The following is a 25058-nucleotide window of genomic DNA, read 5'->3' on the forward strand; positions in this document are numbered from 1 at the left end:
GAGAAAAGGCTCAAAATTTAAAACTTTTCATTATTATTTTTAAAACATCAGAACTCTTCACTACCAGGCCAGCTGGATAATGCTGCTGAGATGATCCCACCAGCTATTTCTCCCTGCAAATCAGGGGACATGATTAGATCCTAAGTGGCTTAAGACCTGGCTGGTTCGGAAATCTCCTCTCTTCTTATTGTCATATCAACAAAGATCAGCAAAACTGCTACACTTGGAATCTCATTCATATAAACAAAAGGAATTGCTTTAGCTTTGTATTCCACACAGACAATCCTCAATTTTGGAATTTTATCCTTTCTGATTCAAAGACCCACTTTATTAACCTCCGGAGGGTCTGCCCAGGACCATCTATTTTAATTAAGCAATTCAAGAAGTGGGCAGCTGAAGGCCAAGGAGCCTGGGTTATTATTGCTATGATTACTTTGAAAGAGTGTTATTCATTTGCTGGTGCTTGCTTGTTGCATACTTGCTTCTTTTATTGTTATACAAAGGTGTTCAGAAAATGAGAGCCTGCTTTTAAATATTGAATAAATCAAAATAAACAGCAGTGTATTACAGAGGGCAGAGGCAGGGATGAGCACCACAAACACTGTTGAAGTCTGGGCACCATCCTGAAAGTTTTCTGGTATTATATGAACAGATGAATAAAGCAAATTGTATGGGGACCCACAAATTTTTCTCTTATTAGGATGTACTCCTGGTGGTTTGATCTCTGATCACATGTAAAAGCAGCTCACATTTTTTTACCAGCAGGGTCGCCAAACTTTAAAAACAATCATTCACTTCATAAAATACAGAGGGAAGAAAATACAAAATTACTGTGACCAGAGCCTCTTGGGCCTCCCAGAGCCATGGGCTGAATTCACCTTTACTGAAGTGACCTAACCTTTAAAAGTCCCATGCAGGAATTGTTTGTTGAATTAAAGATGGTAATGTTTCCCCCAGATGCTGTTTCCCTTACAAGGTGTCATTCTCCCTTTCTCCCTAATTCACATCAGAGCCATGTTCTCTGACAATTCCTTCCCAGTGGGAACACCAGTTGTGTCCCATGTTCTCTTTGGCATATGAAGAATTCACCGCTTCACCTTAAAGAAAATTTTGCCCCAATTGCCCATTTTTCTTGTGTTCAGAAATGGAACCCGTGTTTGGAAGCACATTCTGTATCTAATTTTCAGTGAGTGACAAGCATACAGCATTCCACCTGTAATTCCTTCAGATTCTGGCACCCTGGCTGGGACCAAATGAAGCAGACAGGCCATTTGACATAACCAGCAAAGCCATCCCATGCCCACATTAACACAGCCTTTTTCTAAGATGTCCTTTGACAAAAACACCGAGGCAAATGGTGGGCAAACTATGCAAGTTAGAAAATACTCATTTTGTACATTTGTTAGGGGCCTTTTAAAAGAAAATGTGCCATTATGAGATAATAGCTGTGTCTAAGGTTCATAAAGGAGCATAAAGGAGTGAGGTGTTCAAATTACGTTCCTCACTTGCAGTGTTTCTGCTTAACTGGTCATCTATCCAAGACTCCCGAATATTGTAAAGTAGATTTTAGCACCACAGAAATGACTGGTGATGGCAGCAATGAGAGAGCAGCGATGACAGACTGTCCCCAATGAATATTCCCCCTAATAAAACCACACTTACAATCTGTGCTCCTCCCATGTTTTCTCAAGGCATCATGAATCCAACCCTCAACCACTGTAAATCACTGCAGCTCCCAATTTAAAATGGGTAAGGATCAGTCAGTGAGTCTTTAATGAGCGCTGGGTTGTTTTCATGCAACTGTTACACAGAGATGCCACAGGAAGAAAGTATTTTAAAGGCCAACTGAAGTAGAAAAATCCCCCATAAATAATATCCAATAAAACTCTGGTACCTGGAAAAAGCTCCAGAACCTCATCTAGTGCTCAGGCCCATGGATTCTGTACATGGCACTGGGAAACTGGGAACACAGGGGCTGTTTACTGTCCCTGCATTTCAAACTCTGTTGGAGGACCAGGACTGTGATCTGAACAAATCAGGTCTGGAAACACCACACACAGACCTGGGGAAATCTCTGTTACCTCTCCTACAGCCGGGGAAGAGGCCACAAGCAGCACGGCCCATACAGATCCCACAGTAATGCTGGGAAGCAGGATTTCAGGAATCTGCACAGCCCTGAGATGCAAACTTAGAATAACAAAGACATCAAACAGTTCCATATAGCAGCTAAGGATATTTTTCTCTCCTGTCTCTCCCACTTTCCCCTCTCCAAGCAGGATCTGGTCCCTCGTTAGGCATTTCTGACTCCTCTCAGGACTGAAAATCTTTGAAAAGACACTTTTTTCCCCCAAAAAACCTTCCAATTGCTTTGCTCCCTATTTAAATAAGAAATACAAATACGATAATATAACTGCAGACTAGGAATTCAACCTACTCTGGTAATTGTCTTCCTTATGTTTCAAAAAAATGGGTAGGGCTCAAAAGACAAGTCTTTGGAAAAAGCATTACAATCCTACAGGGGCTTATAGATAAAATCACATGTACAATTTCATGTTAAGTAATAAAGAGTTAATGGTAATTTAAAAAAACACATGACTTTAGTAATCGCTGAATCATTTTTTTAAATTCAGCACTTACATTTAGAGGGGTGGATTTTTTAATTTCACAGAAGCTTTGCTCATTATTAAACATTTCCGAGAAGGTTTACAGCCATAAATTGTGGATTTTTCTGTATACAGCAATTCTATTGTTATGACTTAACCTAAAGAATACTAAATTAAAATTGATTTACTAAATAGGTTAAGGATAGCATACTTATTCAAGATTTCAACCCTATTTCATGCTTAGACAGGCAGATCTTAATTATACACAAAAGAATACAAATGTTATTAGCATGATAATAATTATTTAGAAGTCGTCCTCCTTAAAAAAAAAAAATTAAAGCAGCATTGTCATTCGTGCAGGCACATTTTTCAGTGGAGTGACAGCTCCGCTAGTCCTAGATATGTTCAAAGAACATATACAATATTCAAAGCTGTGCAGCCGACATGTTATCAGGATAAGCTGGAGTAGGTACTGCCAGCACGGCACTACACACTAATCATTATGTCCTACCCATGCTACTACATGCAAATACAATCCTTTGTGACATTTTGTCAAATATTTGGAGCTTTCTGCACTTATCGTGGTTCCCTTTGCACTCATTAACACACAGCCACCCCAAACCCAGCTTGTTTGTACTTGGGTTCTTCACCAGGATAACACCATGACAAATTAATGAAAGGCAAATTAAAGATTTAAGTATTTCCAAGTCTGACAGAGGAGGCGAAGGGCAGCAAAATTTAAGTTTGCCTTTGCAGAGGGGTTTCCTCCTGCCTGCTGCAGCTGTGCTGTGCAAGATGTAAACATTGCATGCAGCACCCAGCACACGACACCCCGGAGAAATCAATTTATAGGTGCTGGGTTTGCCCAGCCCACGCTGCAGGTCAATACTGGCTGTCAATGAGCCCACGTCCTATCAGGCTGAGAAAATGTAAAAATGGCTCAGGACTAAACACTTGGCTCCCGTACAAACGATGCATTTCTCAGTATTGATTTGCCAGAAGTGTTTCTGTTGTCTTGTTGCTCTAGGCTGGCATTTTTAATTATTTCTGAGACAAATGGAACGTTCATACACAGAAAATCTGTAGGGCTTCTTGTCAAATTAATAAAATAATAATGAAAGTAGTCATTTTGGACCGCAAACTGTCAAAATACCTGAAAAGCTCTACAGTAATCTACATGCTTAAGCAAACTAAAATGCTTCCCCGTGTTATTTTAAATCCTAAGTACTACGACATAAAATAGATTGTATAGTGTCCATTGTATACAATGACACCTACTGTGACAAAACCGACTATGTTTAATGACCTTTTTAAATCTTATACCTAGAGTCCATAAAAGCATTGTAATTCAGTTGTAAAACACACTTTAATAATCAAAATGCAGCTGTTAAAATAGCATTGCTCATAATTCTAACTTCAGGCAATTTTTTTGTTTTTAATGCAGAAGAGCAGACCACAGTTTAAAATTCCTATGAGGTCACTATTGGCCATTACAGTGTTTTTTTGCAACTTAATAATAGATGTTTTAAAGTTTAAGTGCAGCCTCAGGCACTCATAAGCATTTATTACAAATCGCTGGTTGCCTCCCTTATGCAGAGAGGAATAACATTTACATACAGTAGCACAGATTAATAAGATAAAAAATTTGAAAAAGCCGTCAGTCAGGGAATGAAACTGGTGCTAATAAAGCCCACTATATTCTTCGGAAATATCAAGCCGTCTGTTCCAATATTTTGCCATTCCCCATGAGGTATACAAATCCAAATCAGATAAGACTCCAGCAATGCCAAAGACATGCTGCTCTGCTCTCCAGTGGCATCCAGCTGAATCTTTTATTTATCTTCAGAGCAATTGTACATTCTCGGGTACTAAGGACTGAAATAAACCCAACATCCCTCATCTGAAAGTTTCATAAAACGGGGCCCCACTCCTTCCCTGCTTGCTAACCCTGATTAGTGGCTACAACCTGGAGTAAAGGGTGTGTAACAGCAGGTGAGGTAAAAGCACCACGTCCTGCTCTGCGTTAACACGATGCTCACACGGAGCACAACACGGAGGAAATCAAATTGCTTAAGCAAAGGAAATCTAAGGAGCCTCACACTTCCCTGCTTTCTATTAGACAGAAAACTCAGGAGCTGGGCTGCCAAAGGCATTAGGAACAGCGCAGGTCTTGGAAAACAGCACACACAATGTGGCATTATGATTAAACTGCAAAGGTACTTGTTAGAACAAATCACTTTGTAAATCAAATAAACTGCAGCATAAAAAAAGAGTGTAAAATCATTTCTGCACCCTTGTAATGCCAATAATTTTAAAAGTATGGCATTAAGGACAGGAAGTGGGGAGAAGACCAATCAGGAATTTTTAGTAAGATTTCTCCCAAAGATAAACCACGTTTATTTACACAAGTATTTGTGCGTCTCTCCTCCTGAGCAGGGCTGTGAATTGAAGACAAAACAGAGATACTGTTTCCTTCTCATTTTTCTTCAAGAACACTGTCATATTAACATTGAATAATTACTAAAAATTCTAATACACTGGTGTAATATTACCTTTTGCCAAATTGCATTAATCAAAAAGTGAGCCCACTGCAATCAAGTAATTAAGTGTAAAAAAATTCGGTGGATTTGCATAGCCTATGTGCCCAGGATTGTTTGCTGTGCTGCCGTGGCTCGAATTCCTGGGCTTTTTTGCTTAGTTTCAGTTACAGAGATGCCAAGGTGAGGAAATGGGAGTAAAGCAGGGGATGTGGAGCAGGGAAAAAGTGCCCAAGCTGGGCTGAGGAATGACAGGCACCTTGCCTGCTCCAAGTGTGTACACAATAAAATAAATCCTGCCTGACCTCCTCAGGAAACCAGACTATTGTTCACCAGGAGAAGTAGTAAACACGGCTGCTTAATTACACACAAGCAAGCACTCGGGTCCATCGGGCTCATGAGACAAAATAAGGAGTTTCTTGTTCTCATGAGGTTTTTTCCAGGGGAAAAAAAAAAATGTATCCATAGTAAAGATCATTTCAGGTATATATTAAACTGGGTAAAGTCAGAAAGAGCTCCTTTGTATAATGTCACAAAGCAACCTTCAATGCTAACAGAACAACTGCTCACACGATTATTTTTATAGCCTTTTGTGTCCCAAGTTTATTTGAGAGGGGAGCAAAGGTTTCTTTTCCATATCAGTACCTGAACTCGTAGAACTGCTGTGCCCCCCAAAAATTCTGAACTGGGGAGAGGAGCCTTGTGAGAAGCAGGGGATTTTTGCGGCTGTTTTTGTTGTGTGAGGGAGCAGTGTCTGTGCAGTGTGGTGGCTCCCACCAGCCTCTCCCGGGCTAGCTGTGAATAGTGCCCATTTTGAGATTAGGAGATTAGGTTATTCATCACTTGAGATGCTCCCTGCTGTGCTGCTACTATCAGAGCGCAGCCAAATCAAAACATCTCTGGAAGGCATTTCAGAATAATTGAATGCATCATAATTTCCCTATTAATACATATCTCATATTACAGATTATGCATGAAATGTTCACATTATCTGTTACTTTTTGTTAACGTCTTGCTCCTTGCCAGTAAATTTAATACACAGAGTGAATCAGCATGCCATGATGAAGGGATAGGTTACTGATAGCCATTTTTTCAGGATTCAGTAGAAAATTAAAGTAAATCGATCATTTTATAGCCCCACTGGAATGTCTACAAGGGCATGTTGCTAAGCAAATGGTAATTTAAATGTACTGTGTAATTTTTCTAAGCAATTTACTGAAAGCAGATTTTATTTCTCACTTACTTAATATCAGATGCTCTTTATCTGTTAGTGCATGATGTATCAGTTATAGAAAAATTATTAATCTATGCTTTAATCAAATGGTAAATATACAGCGATTTGACAGCCAGTATACATATTAGGATGTCTTAATTCATGTGAATTACAGTAAAATCACTTGCTATTATCTTAAAAGACACAGAATGATTAAATTACATACATTAAAAACACAGTAAGTTCCAGGTAACTCAGCATAAATCCTAAAGAAACAGTAATCCAGCTGTCTATTAAATTTCACAAAACCCAGCAATACTTGTCATTTATACTTTATTTTATTTTTTTGCATGAATAGATCTACTCTTTCAAAAGTTATCCAGCAACGGGGAACACAGCACCCGTTATGGCACCCACAGAATCCACCCAGCTTAAAAATGAAATAGTGGAAGTGACAATTGGGATGGGATTGAAAAAAATGCCATGAATGCTTCAAGGCGATTAATTACCAGCTGGGTGGGAGCTGTGCCCAATTTATACATTCAGTGCACATATAGTGCTTTTAACAAAGAATATTTAACATACACCCAGGTAACTCCTCACCCTTGTTTAGGCAAAATGCCAGGTGGCTTTCATTGCAAATTCTGCCTCAAAGGCAGGAGGATCAGGTTCATCAGAGTATTTTAACTTTAAGAATGCTTCCAAGTATGAGAACAGTTTAAAAAACAAATAAGGCCATAGAAAATAATCCCTCTCTGCCCCCCCGCCTCTAAAATGGGCTTGATGACAGCCTTCATTTTTATGAAATACAAAGAAGTCTCCATTTATCCTTCAGGTTCCTTAGAATGAATGTAGGGTCCTCCTACTGCTGATGCACAAAATGTATTATTGTCATTAATGAAAAAGTTAATGGGCCATTTTCTTATATATCAATTTACATTTTACAATTTGAGTATACAAATGATATGTACAGCAGAGAGCTGATTATTTTTGCTCAAGGAAATAGTTTTAATGTGTTTTATGGACATCAAATGTTGTGAATAATGATGCATCCACAGAATGCAAATAGGATGACAGTTCTTGTGCTGTGATCAACAGTCCTTGGATAAAAGGTCTGCAGCGACAATAATATTCTATGGAGGGTCTGAACAGTAAAAAATGGGAAACAAGAGGATACCATGATGTTCAAAATGTACACCAGGAGAAAGATTTGAAATTGTCACTAGCAGCATTATTCCACAAGTACAGGAGAATGGCAATTTGCAAGTGAAATACCCCCCCACTTTGGGGGCTTTCCTGGCAAGTGGGTCATCTGGCCTTTTTAAACAGCTTTTTTTTCTCAAGTTGAAACTTGTGTTTTTAAGCAAATATGCTTATTTGGTGCGTGCCCTGTGTTACATGAGGCCGGCAAAAAGTTATTAGCAGCATCTCCCAGGCGTATGAGGCTGTAAATCTCCCAAGACAGCCTGGGCAGTGGGAGTGAGCACACTCCCTCATGGCGCTGGGAGCAGGGTGCCATCCCTCAAAACATCCAGGGGCTCCCCAGGACTGTCTCCATAAAAGGCTGCTTTTCCTAAAAGAAGAATGTCACTAATTCCCAACAGGAGATTCCAAAGGGGACTGGTTGTATCCATTGGACTGAAGTCATCGCTACTTTTGGGACCTAAAATCACACAGAGCCAAATGCAGAGGAAGGATTTAGAGCAGCTGCTTTGCACCCCAGCTCTGCACAGCACAATTCCCTACCATGCTCATGAGGAAAATTTCCTACAATATGTTTGGATCCTATTTGAAAAATAAAGTACAAGATACATGATCAGACAGAACTAAAATATTCAAGTGTTTCCTTCCACAGCACTGGACTAATTTTCACCAGGATATGTTTGTGGATTGTTACCAGACCTGCAAACTGTTTTCTAGAGTTTCTCACTGTGGCTATAAAAGGAGGTGAAATTATTTTTAAAATAAGTTTTTAAATTGTTTATGATCCAGCAATGCATGCCAAAGTGCAACACAGGATTTTTATTTCTCTTTTCCCCCAAATCCAGTGCTGATAAACAAACTCTGCTGTGCCAGCACATCTTGGGTAGTCTCAGATTTCAAGATATACTTCAGTTACAGTGGCCTGTGTAAATCAATCTGAACCCAGGGTATTAGAAACAGAGTTACCCAAAAGATATTCAGTTCATAAAGTGGAGGGGGGGAAAGTAAGACCAGATGTTGTGGTGGGGTTCACCTTTGCTCTGTGTGCTGCGTGCAGTGCCCCGTAACCACTGGCTCTGTCAGCAGTGAGGGAGGAAGTCTCAGGCTCACTGAGGTTTTTTCAAAGGCATTTAAAAAAAAAAATAGAAAGCATGACTGGTCTGATACTCCTCTAAAGGCTCAGATGTTGCCAAAAGACAACTGTACGCCCCCTTCCAAAACCTACACAATGTTCTGTGTAAAAACCCTGCCAAAGTACTTTCCTTGGTCTCCCTGAACTCCTGGGTGTTGCACCTGAGCACAGTTCCAAGGAAAGAAAATACAGAGCTAAGTCAGTTCATTGCTGCGTGCCCTGATTAAAATCGAGGTGATGACTAGAGCTGTACATGAGCTGAAATATTGTGCATGGATACAAATACAGGAATTGGGGCTGGGAGACCTCCAGGAAGCTGCAGTGGGCAACTTCAAACACATCTTCTCCCACTTACCAAAATTCAGGCTGATGACAGAGCTCTGCCTAGAAACCAGAATCAGGAACAAATTTAAGTTGATGCCATTCAGCTGATAAAATCTGGCAGATTGAGGGCCTTGTTCTCTAGTTACACCTGAGGTTTCTTCTCCTGAGGGAAATGGGACTGAATTCCCTTCAGGCACAACCCCTTATGTTGGAACACACATTTGGAGTTTGCTGGTGGCACTTTCTGTTTGATTCATGTAGCAGGAGGACAGCAAAGCTCTTGGCCACCTTTGGGTGCTCTCTTTGCAACCAGAACTTGGGAGGTGCACATCAGTCACTCCTGATCCTTGTTTTTAGGAGACCAGTGCTGATTATCTCACACTGGCAACAGTGGGGTTGGGATGAAACCTATCCGGTCACATCAACAACAACAAAACACTTTTTTGGTTTGGTGCTGGTGCTAGGGAATCTAGTTAAGCATGAGGCAAACCATCAGCTTTTTGGGTGCTGTGCAATCTCTTCACCATTATGCTAAATCTCAATAGTATTTTAACAGCTTTCCACACATAACACCACCCTGGAAGCATTTTAACCATACTTTGAGCTGATCATCTGTACAAAGCCAATGTTACATGAAGTGACAATTCAGTGCCATCACCCCGTTCCTTTAATTAGCATTTCTAATTTTTTCCAAATCCTTCCAACAAAACAAAGCTTCTGATCAGAGGGAAGGGCTCATCTGTGCAGCACTACCTCAACCCAGAGTGACTGCCACGAAAACAGAGGAGGGCACTTGTCTGCTCTGAGCTCCAGGTGTTTGTTGTGACACATCCACGCTGATCCCATCTCCAATGGAAGAGGGAGACAGTCGGAGTTGGAGCCTCTCCCGTGCACAGAACATGAGGATTTCACCCTGCTCACAGAGCTCTCCTCAGGGCTGCTCTGTGAGCAGCACTAACACAACCCCGCCAGGCTAGGGACAGCAAAACATGGATTTCAGAGCTGGGAAAACACAGAGAAGAAAAGAAACATTCCCTCAAAGTAAGCCAGGTTAATAAAACAAAAATATAATTCTCCCAGACATGACAGACACAATCTTCTTTTTTTTCCTGTAAGTTAGCAATCCATCCTGAAAAATATAACAAACATCCTGCTGCACATCGATGCATTTTGTAACAATACGAAACTCTCCACCAGCAAAAACACTTGGAATTTGTAATCAAGACTAAGATTTACTGTATTTCAGGATATATGCATCAAGATGCAACTTCTGAATAATACCAATGATTTTCTTTTTTTATCATTCTGTATCAAACTGTAACTTAACTGTGTCAAGGAAGCCGGAAAGAAAAACCAGAAAAATCTGATGAACAGCTTTTTCAAAATATTGATCCAGTCCAAGTCCTGATCACCCAAAAACCTCACTGATATAAAATGAGGAGTAGGCAGGCACTGTGGGTACATATTTCCTCTGAAGGCATTAGGTACTGGGAGGATGTTTGCTTTTAAGCATGTGGTAAAGTGTTTTGATGAACAAGGATAAATACAGGTTTGCCTGTGTTGAAATGAATGTCTAAATGCTTTTTTGGACTGCAGGTCATCTTTATGTTTACAAAAATACAAACAGCATCTATTTATTTTCAGTTACCTGCTTCTTGTTGTTTGCTATTAACTTCCTAAACAAGATCACAGCACGTTTGGTGATAAGAAAAAGGTACCACTGTAGATTGAAACTAGCAAAGGCAGCATCAGCCTCAATAAAAGGAAGCATTTTGTACAGCATTTTTGTGGTACAAAAAAAATTATTTTGAGCATAATCTTTCTCGCACTTAACACGCCAAAGATGTTCAGTTGTGAGGTGGAAAGATGGGATTCAAATTTATGAAGGTAAATTTGTTATTTAAAAAAGCAAGGATAAAAGATCATGCAAATCAGAGGCTTTGATTGGTATCTCTATTCTAGGAACTGATTACTAAAGCAAGGAACTGGAGTTGGCCAGTTATTTATTTACCTGTTAGCCAAAACTCCTGATTTGGTGACAAGCTGAGAACTCAATGACCAAAAGCATCCTGTAATTCCTGTGCTGTAATACTCAGGATAAACTTCCTGCCGTGTGCCACCAGCTCAGTTCTGGTTTGCTGATGTCCAGCCCAATTCCTAATTTACTATAACGCCCTTCCCCCTTCCAAGTCATCTAATTCAAGTGTTGCCAGTGGAGGTGACTGAAAATGGGTTCCTTTTCCTGGGAATTCTAAGCAATCTCCCTGGAGGAGTTGGTTCACCACCATTGCTTCCTAAGAAGCCCTAAGAGATGTTCTTCCCTGGAGCAACACGAGTTTGTGCAGATACTCTGCTTAACCTCCAAGCTGTAGCAGAGGAGTAGTAATTTTTGAACAATGTATTTACTTAATTGTGCCAGTGGGTATCATTTGCACAGTTTGCTTTCGGCGGAAATCATCTCCTTCATTTTAAAGGTGTAAAAATTGAACTTCATGAAGGTTAAACGGCTTGTCAAGAATTACTGTAATCCTGATTCTGACACTAACTAGCTGTGCCAATTTGGATTTGTCACTTCATTTCTCCAAGCCGCTCCTTCCCCATTTGTAATGTCACTTGCAAACTTTATTTAGTGGCAAAGTGCTAATGTAAGTGCAAAGTATTACTAATCCTGTGTGCGGCAGACACTGGGACGTAATTCAAGATCTTCTGGCTCCCAGTCCTGTGCTTAACTCCGTAGATCTTGAGATTGCTGAGGACTGTCTTCCCTTCTTGCATCTTTTAACAGACAAAGGGTTGGGGCTTCTCTTGTGAACCTCATTAGGAAAAATATTTCTGCCAATTTTAGGAGACTTTTACTTCTAGATGCTCTCTGAAAAACACACAACTTTTAAACTAGAGAAATAGAACATAAAATATTTTGGCAAGTCCTGTTCATTGCTATTCTGCATAACCGGCAGCAGGAGTACATAAAGACAGACAGAAAGATAGAGGAAACCTAAATGGGAATTAAAGGCTGTTGTTTTAATTGGGCTGGGAAGAGAAAAGTGGGAAGATGTGACCTGCAGCTCAGTTGTTTATTAAAGTCATCATCTCCGTGCCTTAGGTGAAAATCATGGTGCAACCTCCTTGTAGATTTTCACATTTCCAGCTGTCTAGCAGGAAGCCGCATTGATCTTTAAGCACTGAACAACTCAGGATGCTGAGGTACAGCCAGAACCCTGGGCTCATTTGTTCCACAAAAGTTTATTGCTGCTCCTTGATAATAAGTTTTAATTGGGTTGTAAAATTCTTCTGTCCCCTATTTTCCTCCTGACCTCTGAGTAAACAAATTAACACGTGGCACACATGTGGGATGTGCTACTTCTGTGCAAATCTGGAAAAGAGCTTCTGCGTGTATTTCCCAAATAATCACCTGATTTAGGACCATGAACTTGCACAAGAAAACACAGATTTTGATGGGATCCAGCAGGAAAGGTTGTCAAACATGTGAACAGGCTGCCAAGGGGAGTGGTGGAGTCACCATTCCTGGAGGGATTTAGAAAATGTGTAGATGTGGCACTTAGGGACATGGCTTAGTGCTGGACTTAGCAGTGCTTAACACTGGACTCCTTGATCTGTGGGCTTTCCAGCTGAAATGATTCTGTGATCCCAAGCACTGATAACCCCCTGTGCCATTTCTTCTCCAGAAAGCACCTAACCCACACCTGGCCTGTTCAGGCACTGGGCACGTGACCCTTCCCTGCTCTGGGATCACTGCAAGCATTCCCCAGTGCAGCGCTGCCAGCTCTGAGCAGAGTTGTGGCAATCTGAGGTCTGCCAGAGCATATTTAATTACAGATAACACTATTTATGTGTCAAATGTGTCTGAGGAAAAAAAGCATCTGAGGAGGGCTAATTTCCCATGCTTTCATTAAAAATGGCTGCAAGTGGACGATAAACACATGATGCAACTCATTATTCCCTTTTGGCCTGACTTTTATCAGAAGTTCATTAGATTCTCCTGGCTTGGAGCAGCTATCCTTTTCCAACATCACTTTCTTTGTATTTAGCGTGGAAGGCACCTACTCGCTCTGGCACAAGGCCATGAAAAGATGAGCTCCTACAAAGGAGACCAAAAAGTTCTTTATGGCTGACAAGTCTGTCATGTTTTCCTGCCCTTTAGCAGTCGGTTTAACAGAAGGAGAGACAGAACAAAGAAACAACCATCAGTTTGTTATTGGCCATCAGAGCTGCCATTTGTTTCTGTAGTTAAGCAGCAGGTATTGATTTCTAGGTCAAAGTCACGTTGCATAATTCTCCCATTTCCAGGGCAGAAACAAGGGTGGCTTTGACCCACCATTTTGTCCTGAAGATCCAGGCTGCCGTGCTACAAATCCACACGATTTCCTCCAGCTCCGTGCATTTCCCACAGCCCTGCTCGGGGAGTTCAGCCATGCTGAAGCAATTCAGGGGGTAGATGTGCAGCTTGCTTAAATAGCTCTTCCTCCCATGGGCTTGGGGAAGCTCTGACCAATTTGCAGAGCGGAGGATGTGGCTCATTGTGTGCAGCAGGGAAGGCTCTGCCCCGGCTCTGTGCAAGGAGCACGGGCGGGATCACCGGAGCACGCTTGGGAAAGGGGCTCTGGGCCTTTGGGGGATGCTGAGGCTCACGCACGAAAGGTTAGGACTGGCCACTTTTTTATTTGTTTAACTCCACCAGCTTCCTTCTATGAAATCCTATTTACTCTGCTGCTCTTCTGTGGCAAGGAGAGTAAATATTAACTTAATGTAGAGAATCTAAGTAACACTGAATGGAAAAAAAATAGTAGCAGGAGAGGAGGTAACAAAATGTACCTTTAACTCAATCAGCGCTTCAGTTTGATTATTATTATTTTTTGTTTATTGGGCTGCTGCATCTGGAAGTTCCTAGCAGGAATAGCGCTAGTATTGGACATTAAACAAGTTTCCTCATGAGAAATGGAGGATGAACCCTTCTGGTGGATGAAAGCAGTAATACTATGCCATTTTTAACTGCTGCCCTCCCAAAAAGCTCTGGCAGAGCTGGAAAGTGACCTCCATCCCCACAATCCAGTGCCTTTCTCTGGCCACATGCAGCCAGTTCTCCACAGGGAGAGTCACTTACGTAACTTACATTCTATGACCGAAACATGGGGAGAAGAGCAGGGCTGGACTTGGGTTGGGTTTTTTAAGGTGAACTGAACAGCTGAACCTTCCTCTTTTGTGAGTTAACCATTTTTATTTTTCTTTCAGCTGCCACCAAACTGATTCCAGACTAATAGTTTATGGCAGTGGATTACAGAGATCAGATTTCTTCAAGACACAGAGTAGAAAAACTAAACCTGAAGCGACAAGTTAATATCTTGCTGGAAAGTGGGTTGGGATAATGAGTTGTGATGTAAGAAGTCATAGGCTGAGGTTGAAAAAAGTAAAGAAATAACATATTTGCTTTATTTTGAGATTCACAGGGCCCAGCCCAGCTACTGGCTGAGCAGATGAAAGCGTCAGAGACTTCAGTGGATTTGCCTGTGTTTAAATCCCTCCCAGTGGTTTGATCTCTTCCCAGTTCCTCAAGGAAGCAGAATTTGGTTCAGCAGCGCTCGGAATCAGCACGACTTTGGCCCATCTTAAACAACAGTGCAAAAAGGCACTTTTAATTCAGAAGAAATGCCAGACTCGCTGTCATTCAAACCTGCAGTGGTAAACCACTTTCTAAGGCTTTTCCTCCTTTTTGTTCAGAAACCTGCCATTTTTACATTTTATCCTCTTCATTCCAGGAATATCTGCCAATCATTTGGATTCTGCCAGCTCTCCTTTATTAATTGATTAACTACTGGAACAACCTACCAGTATTTAACAGACTTCTATCCCCAAATAATTACTCTGAAAAACTAAATATATTTAACTGTTTCATCCTCTTTCTGAAACCACATTGCTTCATTTTTCTCAGATTCCCACCAATGGAAGCACACTGTAGTCCAAGCAAACACTGATATTTTGATGTTAAACCCCAAACTAAAGAAGTTTCCTGGTTTTTAAATATCACTTGAATGCAGAGCTGCATTACTGGTGTGCACATGGCCATGTGAAGTAGGAAGACCTAATGACAGAGGGCAGTCAAAGCTCAGGGAGGTTGGGTGAACAACTATTTAATGACTCTGAAGTTACTATTTATTTTACAGAACATCATTCCAATCCTCAAGGATGTGAAAGCCAGGGAGAAATATTCTAAACCCAATTTGAGAAATTTAAAACTTGATATATTCCAAGTTTCTTACAGCCCTGATGCTTATTTTGTAAGACAAAAGCTCATTTTGGATCCACATAAATCAAAATAACGAAGATCCTCTTAGGAAGAAAAATGTAGACGTTCTTAATACATAGAACAATGTTTAAGCAGCACAGAATAAGCAAATTCTCACATGGGAACAGCTGAAGTCAAGTCTAAATATATGAGCTTCATTTGAAAATGGCACTTTTAAAGGAGTTCAGTGGTTTCACTGACTAAAAAGGTAGCATGGGGAGTCTAAAGCACTCCAGGGATTTCAGATGGAATCCCACTGTGGTTTATCAAGTGGGGAATCATAACCTTAAAAGAAGTGAATTTCTAGGCCTTGACTTGCTGAGCAAGGAGGAACTTCTTTGGATGAATTAGCTCAGGTAGGAACAAAAGAAAAATCCACCTAGACAACTGCAAGTAGTGGTGCAGGATTCCTGCAAAGGCAGGCTGGAGATCCATGGTCCCTCCAGCACCTCGGGGAACAGCGGAGCATCCCAAAGCCAGGATAAAGGAAGGCTCCTTTGTTACTCCAACAGTGGTACTGGCTGAGATGTAGTGGTCACCAGAGTGATTGGAAAGAAAATCTTTGGAAACATAGACTCCAGAAGTTCCACTTCATACTAAAATAAAACATATTTATCCCTTGGGCACTAATTGGGTATTTTGGTACTTGGCTCTTGGAATGTGGATTCTCCTCTTACTTCACCTCTGCTGCCATTTTACTGGAATATATTTAGAAATGTTGCTCTATGAATAAAATCATTGCAGAACTCTTGTGGCAAACCTGCACAGATTCCAACCCTTTATTCTTTATTTTATCAACTCTGATCACAGCATAACCAGCATTTACACACTAAAAAAATCTGTTTTATTCACGCCTCTCTATAGCTTAATGTAACCAATGTGACTTATAGAGAAAATACATATATAGAGAACAATAGGGCAATGAACTAAGTTCACTTTAAAGCAGGTTCTAAGTTTTCTACCAGCATTAATTAGAATCTTCAGTGGAATTTTGCTTTATTTTTTTAAAGTGGTTTATAATTATATTTTATTTTTAATGAGAACCAGTAATGAAAAACATAAATAGTGTATCCTTTAATGATCAACACACTGACTAATTCCACTAATGCTGAGTAGCATGTGCTGAAATGATGGATTATCTTAAAATATAATTTTACTAGCTCTGCTATGTAATTTGTTAAGCATTTAGTAATAAGTATGTCTAATAAAATATGAAAAAAATATTTAGAAAATGAACCATAATTTTAATATAATTTTAATTAATGGGAGTGCAATTGCAGTGGTTTAAATTACATTCCCAGTGGTAAAAAGCCTTTCAAACCTAATTTGTAAGCCAAGATGGTGGCTTTAATGACTGGCAGCAAAGTTTCTTCAACAGATTTCATGGGGCATGATCCAAAGATAATAGGTTTTCAGCCCAATGACAATCCAATTACAATGCCAATCAAAGCCAACTTCATGCACTCTAATTATCAGATTTAGCTGTCAGTTCAAATACAAACATAACACTTTTATTTAAATAAAAATTTAATTTAGAAAAAAGAAGACTTCATGTGTGATTTATTGAGATTGCGAGAGCAATCTAACTTATTCCTCTAGTAATATAATAAAATCAGTCTTGTATTAAAAATGTGAAAACTTTTCATTCTCCTGTATGTGCAATGCTGTATTATTCAGGAGTTAATTTAAGCAAAAAAAGCATAACATAACATGGCAGCAGATATTTGCAGACTAGAAGTAGGTTAAATAGAGTAGCAAGGTTTCAATGAGACAAAACTCCAAGTGAATAAATGACAAAACCTAATTAGTTTTTTACCAGTAATCAGGAGAAGCTGTGTTAAGACCACAACCCATTTATATGGGTCTGGCACAAGGAATTTATTGTACCTCTCCTACCTTTTCCTTCTGCTCCTGTGCACCAGGGGTGTGTAAATGCACAGCTTTTTATTACACACACGTATTTATTTGGATACATGCAGAAGAAATATGTAAGTTATAAAAAACCACAACAAATGTTACCTTAAAATGAATTTAATGTTCCAAATATAGGCATCTCCCAGCTGAAATAGCCCCATGGTACCTACTGACTGCAACCTTGCTGTTATTCTCTCTCTCTATCAAAAGTTATTATTTATTAATTAACATCATTATAAAGTTCTCAATATAGGAAGGAAAAGCTAGTTCAGGACTCTGTATGGTCTAATACATTACAGCACAATTACCAATTCAGGCTTGGTTGAAACAGAGGTAATTGTCCTATAACATATTTAATACCTATAAAATCCTGTCTCCCCACAACTACAAGAAATAGGAGAAAAGAATTAGAGAAGGAGCAATTATTATACCATTCTTTAGGAGTATGAACTAATTTCCCCTGGCCATTTCCTGCCCCTGGTTTATATCAGCTCCTGGGTGTTTGGCAGCTTGTTGGGTACAGCCAGCACAGCAAAGGGAACAGATCCTACAGGCTCCCATCTTCAGAGGATTCCAAAAAAATATGTCCAGCAGATATTTAATATAACAAAAGCGGGTCCTACATTAGGGCTCACCGTGCTAGGTGCAAATGCTAACAGTTACAGGCCAAACATTCGGAATTCATTTCTATAGCTCCACTGCATCCAAACACTGTAATGGAAGGAGAAATCCTGGATAAGAATAGCAATTATTGGCTTGCCTGTGCTCACCTTTTTTTTTAAGCCTTTATGCTACTTCTGCTATGACAGTATTCTGTGTCATAAAACACAAGCCACGCCAGCCTCACCTTCCTACTACTTTCCATCATGTAATTCCCACTACATTTCATTCCTCTCCCTCTCTCTTTCAGATGTCCATGACATCATTCTTTGCTACTGCAAGGGACTCAACCTCACGACCACTGTGCAAGTGCAGAGAAAAAGGATTTCAGGAGCTGGAATAAATGGGAAGGAGAGGTACCACATTTATACATAATTCTGAGCGGATCATCAATCTGAAGATGGAGCCACCAGATTCTTGAACTCACCATCATTGCTCATTATTTGGGGTTCTAAATAGCCCTGTAATCCTTGCATTTGAATGCATAATGACTTCGGAGTTCAGCCAACACAGAAATATGAAATGGAAGGGCAGAGCTAAGTTCAGCAGTGTTATATTTAAAACCTCTCTGGAGATAACCATCCAAAGCCAAGCTGCTTCCACAGTTGGTCGCCTCTTTTCCCCTGGCTCTGCCAGTCACCCTGCAGCTCCTCTATTTCTCTACCAGAAAGCCCCTCCATGGGAGGCACAGGAGGATCCTGGATGCAACCTCAAGACCAGCTACTACCTCAGAAAAGATAAGAAACTCACAATTCCACTTTGCCAAGGTTATGACATTGCTCTGCTCCCTCCAGCCAAAGCTGGAAGTTAAGAACTCAGTTCCACCATTCCCTGCAGTTGTTTCAGCTTGTGGTATTACCACTGTTTGGCTAAGACATTGTTTTCTATATTTTTTATGTACATAACACTGTAAATTTAGAGAAGGAAGGTAGTAATGATGTATCTACTGCACATGGAAGGCTAAAAAGGAAAAGCACAGCATATTTAATATACAGCTCTCAGCAGCCTGGGCTGAGCCTCGCTTTAAGAGTCCCTGGATTTTGTTTGCGTTCCTTGCCAGATGTGACGGTAAAATCTCCTGACTTAAATATCAGGAGAACAAGAGCCATAATTTATCAATGTTACTATTATTTTCATTACTACTACCTTTATTCTCTAACTTGTTCAGGCATCAATAATTAGAAAGATGATTTTCAAAGCCTGTTTGACCATGCTTCCACATAGGGAATTTAAAAAATACACTGAATATCATTAGAATTACTGTACTACCTACTGTTGAGATTTGGTCAGGGATGGGAGGAAATGTTCTGAAAAATACCTTTTTCGGTCAGCTTGCCTGGCAGCACAGCATAAAACATGTCATGATCTACATGTGCTGCCTCCCATTGCTGATCCAATTAATAGGATCTATGGAAAATTAGACCTAGCTTGTAATTACATCACTATTAATTGGCTTTTATATTTGTAGTATTTTATACTGAGATAAATGAAAGGAAACTTTTTGTTTGTATAAATTCTTCTGTGTTGTCCAAGACATTTTTTTTCCTGCCACGTTACAATTAAGCTGAACATTTTGGAAACAATAGTCAGCCAAATCCTACAAGGCATTAAAAATGTTTTCCAAGGTAAAGCATCATGCCAAGGACAATGCTAACACTCAGCACAGAGGAAGAGATAAGAAAGTAAAGCAAAACATACCAGAAAATTATCCAGCTAACCTCAATTAATAGAAATACCTGAAATTCAATACTTCCCTCATCCTGGGTCTCTACACAGAAGGTGAAGTTTGTTAGGATGCTGAATGAGGAATTTAGCCCTGGGTGTTTCATGCCATCCACGAAAAGCTAAGGTGTTTTATTTTCTGAAGACAGGTAAGAGCTGATGCACCACCTCTGTGCATTTCATCAGAACTTCACCAGCTTGCAAGCGACAGCACAGTTTTTATTATGATTGATCCACTCAACCATCACATATGCAACATGGAAACCCACACTGAACTGGTGAGCTCGCAGTGTGGACTGGGGTGCAGCCTGTTCTAACAGACACAGCTGCACTGCAGCATCACTGCTCCTAAAAAACATTGTTTAAGTCTTCAAACCTGCAGATTTCTTCATATTCATAAGGACTGTACGACAAGGACTCCAAATTTACAAATTTACACATCACCAATCTTTTGCTTCATTTTAAAAACAAGATTTGAATGCTGAAAGCAGCCTGACCTGTATTCCTGATTTACGTTTTTTTATTTCCTTGAGGATAATGACCTTTCACAGAGTAAGACGACTTTTATCAGCCTGAGCTGGAGAAAAATGTGACACAGATTTATATTCCTACACTCTTTTCTGATTTTGATGTGGATCCAATTCTGCCATCCTCACTCAGGCCGGCAGAGTCAGGTCTGCAGTGCCTTAACAGTGGAGATCTAGAGCGTAGGGAATCTGCAATAAGCAATTACAAGTTCTAGACAGGGTGAACTGGAAAGATGGAGGGGGGTTACTTCATTTCATTAAGATAATGCAGTGGGAAAGGTGAATAAGTGAAAGAGTGCATGTGCATGAGAGAAAGAGCTCAGCAAACATCCTTCTTAAATTAGATGGCTTCTCAGTTCTCTGTTACCTTGTTTGCCCTTCAGGACAAGCAGAAAGGCAAAGGAGGATTTTTTTATTTTATTTATTTATTTTAGAAAGTTGTTCTTTTGTGGATGCTCCTGGCTGGTAAAGGAAGGTCATTTCTCAATGACTGTTCTCTGAGATGAGCAGTGATCATGCACAGTCTAACTAGGCCACACTCATGTCTCAGCATTGAGACTCACAAATTTTCCTTTGCTCTTCCCCTCCTCCTACCTGTTGTGGGACACACAAGGAAAAACACACCCTCCACTGTTGCAGGCACCACTCAGTGACAGACTCTTGGGGTGCCAAAGAAGGAGCGGATTTCTGTTGTCACAGATTGGTGAATGGAGCCCCTCACAGCTGCACAGGAGATACTGGAAAATCCAGACTTTGTCCAGACCGGCTGCAGTCTGTTCCCTCACGCTGTGGCACCATTTTGGAGGGAAAATGAATCCCATTACTGTTAGCTCCCACTAGCTCCAAAAAACAGAGTAATCTTGTGACATTACCAGTGTTTTGACAGGGATCCATTCCACTCCAGTATATAATATTGATTTTAAACATTTTGGCACTTCTCTAATTTTAGAAGATGAATATTGCTCCATTACAGCAGAGATCCAGGGAGCAAATGCCACAGGCAAATGGGATTAATGCTTCTCATCTCAGGTAAGGAAACACAGCAGGTCAAGCCTGTGTAAATAGGTTTTAAGTTGTTACTTGGAGCCAAATGAAGTTTGAGACTTTTAAAACCAACTGGAGGTTTTAGCAGCCTTTCTTCCCTGGAATGGGATTTCGGATTGCACTTTAACCCTTTTGTCAGCTCGGAGAGAGTTGGGCTACTTGTGCTCCAGGTGAAATCTCCCATGTTGTTATGCAAAACCAAGCTGATGGAAATGTAAACATCTGACTTATTATATGCTTGTTCCTTCAGCAAAACAGAGCTTTAGCCTTAGCAAGCCACGGCAGTATAACACGTTGTAAAAACAGTAACAATAGCAAAAATTATTAAACATTTATCTCTCCCATGAGTGAACATCTGGCATGTATCAAAACGCTGCCGTGGGGATTTAGCACCAGAACCTTTAAGGTTTTATGCAACAATGCCTAGAGAGGGCAATAACAGAGCATATTCCACATAGGATTTTTAATCACTGGCCTCTTGAAAATATCAAGAGCAGAAGCTGAGCCAGGTATCAGTTTATAAATGAAATGCTGGCGTTCTCATTTGTGACGCAGGAAAAAATATCAGCCACATTTTTAATTAAGTAAGCAGAAATTTAAAATAAACAGAATACAAGACATGATATTGCAGATAGCAAACAGATGTGATAGAGGTTCCCTTTGTAGACCTTGCATGAAGGATGCTTTGCTAAGAAGGACTTCTCTGACCTAGAAATGTTTCCGATGGTTTTCAACTCACTACCTCTACAAAGCTTTTTGTCTCTTCACGCAAGTCTTATGGAAGTTACATCCTTAATCTTGTCTTTTAAAACATCTTTAGAAAAATGTATGAATCTGTTTCTAAATCTTTCCAAGAACTTGAAAGCAACTGCTTGGAGGGAGGGGAGGAGCGAGTGGGGTGTGTGGTTTATGATTACATAAAGATTACATATGATTACACAAAGATTTATGTAAGGCAAGGGAGGAATGCATGTAGTGAATGATACGGGGAAGGAACAGAGCAAAACCTGGTAGTGGAGATTAAAAGTGCAGGGATCATGTGGATCATGTGTTGGGTCAAGAAACAAATGTGAGGGGAGAATATCAAGGGTTCTGTTTGGACTCTTGTTATACTAAGAAACTATTATACAACTGTACAGCCATGTCCTCCAGCAGCACTTTCCTCTCTCCTGGTAATAAGTACAGAGTTGGGGCTTTCTAAAGGGAAGAAGAAAAACTTGAGAATTTTGTGATTAATGTTACTATTAATGAGATTGTCCCAGGGCCATAATCTCATGACTAATCCTGTTAGTTTCTTAAATAAGCAGCACGAGAAGTAAATAATTTCTGATTCTTTGGTTTTGTTTCTTTGTAATATTTTAAGATCTATTAATACTTTTTGTCAGTATTTAAAATAAATGAAGGGTTCAGCTATTTATCTTACCTAAGTGTTTTTCTAATGTATTTGAGGTTCTATATAAGCCCATAGCAGATTTCCTTTCTTCATAAAGGAGCCCAGTCAGTTTATGCATAATGTTCAAACAAAAGGTTCTAAAATAATGCATTTTGGAGGCGATAAAGATACTGGAAAAGACAGAATTAGACAGAGGATATACATTAGTCTAGTACTTCCAAAGATTAGCATTTCTGGGTAAAGGATTCTGCTCAGGAATTCAACCCTGATTAAACCAATGGTGGATCTGGTACAAGGAAGGAAAGAATGGGAGTAAGCAAAGGATGCTGTCACAGGGAAAGGGAGGAAGAAACCAACAAATTGACAGACTGATGGAAAAATAAAGAACCCAAAGAGGAAATCACATCCAATACCCTAGTCATGTACTGTTTAAAATTGAAAAAATCCCGTAAAGGTTGGGGACATCTTTTCTGATGACCAGGACTTGGCACGTGTAGGAACCAAAGGGCAGTGCCAGGAAAGGATGTTCAGCAGTCCCTAGACCCCGCTGTTGAAGAGGAGAACACACACTCTGCTCGGAGAGGTTCCTGAGCTTTTCCAGGCACAAGGACGCAGTGCTGCCATAAGCTCCATGAATACACCCGCCTAGTTCAGCACTAAGTAACCTAAGTTTAAAATGGTATTTGTAGCATGAAATGAAATTATGATGCCAAAGTAAAATAAACGTCGAGCAAACTCAGTCAATCATCTGTATCATTCTTTATGGCTCTCATTTATATTTGATATTGAATTGCTCACTTTTTAAAATTCAAATAACTCCCTCATCGATCCGCTCCTGAATGATTTTACTGAACATATCTTTTTAGTATCTAACACACTGTGATTTTGTTCCACATATGTTGTGCACTGGCTGATTCCATCCTAACCTCACAAAACATATTAAGCTTAATAAATATATTTATGAGAATTACTTTGTATAGTCCTTATGCAATCAGCCATGCTGTGTATGATAGCCCAAGACGATGAAAACCCATTGACTTTTTGTAGCAAATTAGTCTACCTCCTAATCGGTGAACCCTGCTAAGCTTTTGAATTATGACGAGAACCAGCAGCTCAGTTAGAACACTCAAATGAATTATATCAATTCATAAACTTGTTCATGTCCAGATTTCATTAGCCACACATTAACAGCATTTTATGTTTATTACTGCTCTGACATAATCTATAAATAACTGAAATGCTAATCATAGTGTTCTGCCAGGCATCATCATTTAATCATAAAGAGATACATTATTATAAACTATAATAGATAATAACAAGTCCGGGTCAATGGCCGCATATTAAAAGATCACAATTATATCCTATAAGGGTATGTACCTCATACATTTGGTGACACAAAGGTCCATATCTAATCACTTGCAAATGTTTCCCCTCTGACACACTTACAGTACAAGGTGACACAAATTAAGAAAATATGCTTGTAAAACAGGGCAATCTTTGAGCATCAAAGTAAACAGAGAACAATTAATAGTGAGGGGAAACATTACAGCATTTGCCAATGGCAGTGCTGGTTCACTCTTCATTTCTGGGGTTTTTTTCCTTACTAAAAGAAACCATAATCACAACACTGGGAGAGTTTGTTATAGATGAGAACACTGACTTATTACTGCAGCAGCCACCAAGCCAGGGCTGCTGGGTGTTACCTCTTGGGCTGAAAACGTGGCCCAAAAGGTTAAGCTGCCTTTCTTTTGCAATCCTATTGTCCACTCCAACTCATTCTTTCAGTGACCTCATGTCATTCAACCCCCGTGATTTTCAAATGTAGCCTGTGCGTCTTCTGTTAAAGAACATCTCAACTGAAGCCACTCTCAAGGGCCATTTTGGAGGCCCCTCTCATGGGGGCATTCTGATATCAAAGCTGCTGCTTTTTTCCCCAGAATTATTTAGATTATATTTTAAATTTAAGGTGATGATGGTGGAATCAGTGGCTTACTGAGTGAAGGTAGTTCCATGTTGTTTACTGAGGTAAAATCTCCTGGCAATACACGGCTTCCTAAACAAATAATTTCCGTAAGAGCTTTACCAACTAAACTAGTTCTGAGTGAGGAATTAGTCTGACCCAAGGACCAGGAATTAATTGCAGATTATTAGAATAAAGTTGTTTTCTGTGGGTTTAATTTTTTTAGGTTTTGTGTTGTTTTAAAAAAAAGAAAAAATATTTAGACTAATTTAAAGCTTTAGTTGAATAGGAAGCAGAGATGCAGTCTGTCATTGTGAGCACTTGCATCTCATAGCTCAGGGTGAACTGAGGGAGATAAAGAAAGGAATGTAAAACACTATGGAAACCAACCTCTGGAGACTTAATATTCTGATCAGCTCACCTCCGAACATCTGGCTCTTAAATGTTCAAGCACAAAAACAAGAGAGCTAATGAAAGCAGTACATATTATCTCTCCCATCAATGTACCTCACAAACACCTGCTAA

General features: G+C 39.9%; 1 long non-coding RNA gene across 1 annotated transcript in view; it reads left to right on the forward strand.

Moving 5' to 3' along the window:
- The window catches only part of LOC121674720, a 43126-nt gene extending 19809 nt beyond the window's left edge, over nt 1-23317 (forward strand). Inside the window, exon 3 of the long non-coding RNA XR_006019803.1 lies at nt 18138-23317. This is a non-coding gene — a long non-coding RNA (uncharacterized LOC121674720). The remainder of the gene's footprint in view (nt 1-18137) is intronic.
- The last annotated feature ends 1741 nt before the right edge of the window (nt 23318-25058 follow it).

This window comes from Corvus kubaryi, unplaced genomic scaffold (assembly GCF_017639235.1).
Source record: "Corvus kubaryi isolate FWS band 111438036 unplaced genomic scaffold, C.kubaryi_AGA036_p1.0 70, whole genome shotgun sequence".
Taxonomy (NCBI): Eukaryota; Metazoa; Chordata; class Aves; order Passeriformes; family Corvidae; genus Corvus; species Corvus kubaryi.